The sequence below is a fragment of the Puntigrus tetrazona genome, chromosome 19 (assembly GCF_018831695.1).
Source record: "Puntigrus tetrazona isolate hp1 chromosome 19, ASM1883169v1, whole genome shotgun sequence".
NCBI lineage: Eukaryota > Metazoa > Chordata > Actinopteri > Cypriniformes > Cyprinidae > Puntigrus > Puntigrus tetrazona.
The window spans coordinates 6,902,833-6,909,535 of NC_056717.1; positions in this window are offsets into that span (position 1 = coordinate 6,902,833).

Here is a 6,703-nt window from a genome sequence, read left to right on the forward strand (position 1 = left end):
ATTATTCATTTTCCTACACAAAAGGGCTTTATTCAGTGTTTGTACTGGAATACTAGTGAAAGGCATATTGCACTGCCTGAAAAAAAAAACGTAAGGTTATTATGAAATGACAAACATAGACAAACACAGTAGTCTGTTGCATTCTTGTTCTTTGAGGTTTACTTTAGCGAGAGTCCAGTTTTTGTGTTTGATGTAAAAACATTTGGTCCCACTTTATATTAGGTGGCCTTAACTACTACGCACTTGCATTAAAAAAACAAGTGTACTTACTGTGTTCGTATTGTATTGGTTGGTTAAGATGTAAGGAATGGGTCATCAGTGTAATTTAAAATGTAGTTACAGATTTATTTACATATAGGTATTTTTTTAAATATAAGTACAATGTTAAAACGTGTATATTACTTTAAATGGAAGTACGTATTTTGCAGCCCAGTTCTCTTCTAGTCACGTATTTGTGTTAGTCAGGTTGCAGAGTGAGTCAAAAACATGTTAATATTATCACACCAATGTTGCTTTGAGTAGATTTAGCCACATTTTTTCTCAGAGAGAAATAGGTTAATCAAAATCGTGTTGAGCAAGGCCATTAGAGAAGAGAATCGTCTCTCCAGTACTCAGTTTCTCAGCCGCAGTCTTTCTTTGGGATCATCTTTTGTAAACACACAAAAAGCATGGAGTGGGAGAAGAGATGCACAAAGAGACTCTTATAAAGGACACAGTTTCCTGTTTGGTTGCTCAGGTACGTCTTCGAGCGGTGGTGTGCACGTTTTCTCACGCATGGCGTGACGTTTCTGTGGGTGAATAGTGAACTCATCTTGTGACTCATGAGATGAATCATGTTTTTTTTTCTATAGTATGACCTTCATTTCACTAAACACCTCTTCCACCTCTTCTCACTGAAGCAGTGATGCATACTGAAGAATTTAACCCCATATATATCACTATGCGTCAATTTTGATCTATCTATCTATCATTATTATAACACTTTAAAATTTGCTGCTCTGTTGACTTAGTGCCACATCAGGAAGCAAAATCATACCGGTGAGCCAGATATACAACAACAACAAAAAATTCTCAACAAATGCATGTATACAGCCGGAGGCTTAACCAACACCAAATATGTTTCTTTGATCCCCATCTTACATGTGACGCCAGCACAAGCACAAGTCAGTATCACTTGCTTGCAGCTTTCTTAGTTAGCGGGCAACCCGTTGCTACCTTTGATAATATTATCATAATGGCTTTGTAATGCTAATGAAAGGTGCTTCAGACCGACTGTGATTGCAGTTGTGCATGCAATCCTAAAGAGCTCTGGACAGTTTGATCATTTTTTCCTCTTGATTGAACACTTTCCACATGAAGGAGAGCGCTGGCTCTATTTCAGGACAATCACCCCCTTCTGTGAAGGTCATGAGGAAGTCAAACCCTTCAGCCTTCTGTTGCAGTAGTCACCATGGCAACCTACCCCGCCTTCCGCCGGCGGAAACAAAAGCCACCGTATAGGGGACGAAAAAGAGGGGCATGTGTCGGAAAAGGAACTGATTCACATTGAGCAGACACACACACACACACACACACACATATGTTCTGAACAAACGGCTCATCCCATGTGTGTTTGACTTTGTCATTCATTATTTTTCTCTTTAGGGCCAAAGGTTGCAATAGCTCTGAATTAGCTGAAATGAATCGGGTTTATCGCGCGTGTGCAGGCGTGCATGCTAATATCAAAGCAGCCGTAGCGCGGCCATACTTTGGTTCACCTCCAACCTTACATTTAACATAACTTTGACTCACTTCAAATGTAAGTTCTGTACAGAAAGGAAGTTTCTGTGGTGGATGTTCAGCTTTTATGCATTATTCGGACTGGTCAGCATGTACGACTTTCTCGACCGTGGACTCATTTGGAGGTAGAAAGTGTAGCCTTGAGGGTTGCTGAGAGAAAGGGCAAGGCTGTAGATCTCTCTGGTCTCCATGGAGATGGACGTCTTGCTCTCTCAATCCTTTCCTCATTAAAACGCGGCAAGGCACAAAGCCACGGGCGATCATGTGATCCTGTATCTCGTCCTTTCTCTGGCAAAAAACAATCCTTAAGTTACCAAATAGATTACTCATGTAAATGTATAGAATAGATCAGACTGCAATTTCAATGCTGTCACTATATACTATGGTATATGCAGTCATAGGAGAATATTGACAAGTTTTCATGCAGCTCCTTTACACATTCCACAAAAAAAATCTCCTTTTGTGAGAGAAAAACAAAATTAAATCTACTTTTTATGGTTAAATAAATATTTTCGATACAACGGTACGATACAACAAGTCTACGGTTTAAATATAAGGCAACAACCATGTCTTGAACATTGGAGGGTACTGTTTTTTTGGTGAAGGAAAAACTAGTTGGGAAGTAATCATTATAACATATAAAATACTATGTTTGCAAATAATATTTTTAAAATATGCACGCATTCGTTTGTATGGCTATGATGACAAAAACATTAATGTCTCCTTACAGTTTTTATGAGTCACATAATTGGTAGCATATTTTCAATTAAAATGGCCATGTTTAAGAAAAGTTGGGTAGTTTCTCTGGAAATTTATAATGGTTATCTAACATTTAAATGATAATAAAACAGTTGCCGAGCGATATATGTTTCAATATTTGCTTCTTACTTTCCTCCAATGTTAAAATGTATGTTGTGCTCTGGTTCTCTGAACAGTAAGCCCCACCCACTTTGAGAAGTGCTTTTTGAGAAGCACTGTTAGAAGGCTGAGACAGACCAAACTGTTTGCAATCCTATAATAGAAAATCAGAGCAGTGCATGAATTCAAAATACTGGGGGGTATTTGGTGATTTTTACCTATTGTGGGGAGGGAGCTTGTCCTATTCAGTGTCAATGGTGGTTGAATGAGTCAGATAGTACTAATTGTTCCTAACGTTTAAGTGTTTCTAAGGGGAGAGTTGTGTAAAGCAGAAAGGTACAGAATACAGAACACAGCTTTGTTAAAAAGCAAACATGGATCAGCTGTATCCAAATCTGCAGAGGAACAGGTTCTTCAGACTTTAGCTCCAATACTAGTTAAACACACCTAAACCTACTAATCGAGGTCTTCAGACATAATATTTTGTAGCTTGATTTCAAACTTCAACAACCTCACCCCTTTTGCAAAATTTTAGGGACAAATTGCAACTTCTTGGACAAATCTTATCCAAGTTCTTATCTGGCCCCTAAACTATATTCATTTTTATGTAGCTCAGTGAATTACCCGTTGTGACTGTGAGATCTGAAAGCTTTTCTGACCCTGCAGACAGAAACCCCACCAGGCACCGGACGTCTATATAATGTCAGATTGATGTTGGACGTGACGTCAGACAGACCTTGCATTTTACTTGAAAATAAAAAATCGGGTTGACGGCAGTATTTGTTGTCAATTTGACATTGACGTAACATTGGATTTCGATTACACAACCTAAAAACAAGGAATATCAACGCCAGCTGACGTCTGTATTGGACATCCATTTAACATTGACATTAGACGTAGACTTTATGTTGAATTTTGTTCACCTGACTTATGACCTGTTCAAATATTAGTGGATGTAACGTAAGCTATGAGAATACTTGAATGCTCTAAGAAAACAAAAATAACGTTTTTTCTTCATGTCACTCTTTGATGTGCATCCGTGTGAATATTAGGATTAACCTCCCTTTAAGTTTCAAATATTGTCCAGAATGGTACAAGCTAAAATGAGGAATATACAATATAGTAGAAGCATAGAAGAAGTTTTTTGTTGTTTTGCTCAAACTGATGTCATCAGAAAATGATCATTTGACAATTTATTTTGACTAACAATTATATGAAACCAAACTTGTATTCATTTATTTATGCTGGCTGCAGTTTAACTTGTTATGTGTGCAAACGTATTCAATTTTGATTATTAATCCTCAATTTATTGTGCAAGATGCTACTTTTCCAAAAATGTTCGCTATGCAAACTGTGTAAACAATTGAAGCACAAAACTAAACATCAAAGCAAAAATTGTAATAGTTATTGACTGGTCGGTTAAGCATATGGTTGGACTAGTCTACTGAACAAACTGCCCATAAACTGCAATGTGATGACGGGTAAACACAACTTTCATTTTTAGGTGTACTATCCCTTTAAGACATTAAAGTGAGGCTTGTTTTTAGAAACCTCCTGTCCTTTTCCAAGAAGGAGAGAGGCTTTCATTTGTTCATCCTGCAGCGTTCATTTGAATATCACAGGCCCATTGGGATTCAAACCTAATTTCTTCTCTTCCTCACTGTCTGTCTTCCCTCAGCCCCAGGGCTTCTTATTTAATATACAATCAGCATGATTTCCTGACAAGCATCTTGCGCATTGCACAGGGCCAGAGCACAGAGGCTTACGCTGCTCTTTGAGTTCCCACAGGCTTAATTAGTGCTGTTTGTTGACAGCTTTCAGGTTTCAACCACTGTCCTCCTGTAGGAGTAATAATGGTGTCATGTTGGTTGTTGCACCAGTGTAAAATCTATCAGTGCCCAACCCTGTTTCACACAGGTACTTAGAGATGAGTGATGTTGGCAGCTGGATAATTAATACAGGGTCTACTGTCTGTGCGCTTGTTGCCGTCCGAGCAGCTCTGCTGGGGTTGTGTTGTATTCTCACACCTCCTAATGCGATCCTAGTGTGATATCATATACACAGAGAAAGGCATTCTCTGGTTGTTGTCCTGACTTGTTCTCTTCTCAAGGGATGATTCAGTGTCCAATTAATGTTAAAAAGTTATGAAGATCTTGTGCGAGGTCCAGTTGCTCCAAATAAATGCAAAAATGGAAATTCTGTCGTATGCGTCGTACTGTATAAATCTATGTCACTTTTTGAAAATGTCCATCCGTAATCCCTTCCGGTGAGGCGTAAGCCAATTGTCAAAACTCTTGATTAAGACTCCGACACAATCTTTATGTTGGAAGATTCATATATCTTGTTTTTTGATCATTGTCGCTGAAGTAGCACTGCATCTTTGTCATCATTTATTTCTATTTTGTGATGGTTGTATATCATTGGGTGCAATTCTATACCATTATATATTTTATGATACCGTAAAATGTTACTCACATATCACATGACCACCTTTCTTTTAACCTTAAAATGACCTTAAAATGTTATTTTTCATAAATGGTGTTTTTTTTTATAAAAATAATAATCCCTTTTTAAATTCCCTTGTCAAATTTTTGTTCTTCATTAAAACAATTAAGTTTGTACTCTGAACAATATTTAAACCTTTGGTTTGATTTAGAAGTCTCCAGCAGAAGGGGTCGTAATTAGCATGCTATAAATGCCAACTGGATGCTAATTTATTTTGCGTTTAACTCCACGGTGTCGTAAGACAGACGCTTATGTGAGCAGAATGTCCCCTTTGGATCCGGAAGGACGATGCCAGACGTACATCAAGCCCCATAAAACTCTACGGCACTGCCCTGCCTTTGTCTTGCCATTTGTCCCGCACTTCTGTCCCCTTTGTAGACGTGTGTGTGTGTGTGTGTGTGTGTGTGTGTGTGTGTGTACACATCTTAATTGGAACATAAACCCCATGTACCACCTCAACCTGAAGAGACCTGGAGGACAGAGGAGGAAGGGACACCCATGTATTAAATGTCAATGAGTAACTGCAGGCATGAATGATACACGATTTTGCAGCAATTCCATAGAACAACCATTCTGGGTTCCTCAAAGAACCGTTCTGTAACCAGTTCTTAAAAGAATGACTGTTAAGAACATCTTTTTCTGGAATAAAAAGGTTCTATGGATTTTAAAGGTTCTTCATGGAATGTTCAATGCCACAAAGAACCTTTACACACACACACACATACACTTCAAGCAATTTCCCTTAACGGTAAAAAGTATGGTACTGCTTTTCTTAGCTATTTAATGTAAGATGTTACTGATGTCGAGACGACCTAGCAGGCAGATACCTTTGCATTCCCTTCAGAAAATGAAAAAATCTAATTCAAGAGATTTCGAGTCGGGAGCAGTCGTTTGGGGGGCGGCGGCTGGCAGGGGGTCACCCGTCATGATTCGTGGACCCCTGCATGAATAGAGTTGGGGGAGGATATGGACGCCTGCATGTCTAATAGTCTGAAACAGGCACATTGTATCCAGCTCGTGCCTCGGGATCTTTAGGTGCAGCAGATGTGAGTTATGCATGGCCATTTGAACATAATTAATCTCTGTCTCCTCTGCTCTCTGCCCCCAGATCATCAGTACAGCCCGTCTCTGTGTCTTTGCACACTTGCACACGTGTCCCACAGGGAGGATGTGCGGGGGGGCAACCTCGGTTTAATTCTGCACAGATCTGAATGTCATCAAGTCTTTATGGCTTCAGCTGGAAGGGAGGAGGGAGCATGAATCTCTTTGTCGTTTCTTTTGCTCCTGAAACCGCAGAAGCAGGGCAGTAATCACCGTAGATATTGATGGGAGACACGTTTGGATCTTTGATTTGTCTCTTTTTCGGGGATGAATGGTATTGCATTTCTGACTGATGCTGATGCCTTGCGTTATCGCCGATAGCTGATAAATAACTGCTATTAAAAATGCATGCTGGTTTGCGTAAATAAAACAAAGCATTAAATTTGATAGTTTTAAATGCAACAATTCAACTCGTATCATAATGTGAAGTATAAAAAAATATATATTCATTTTGAGATCG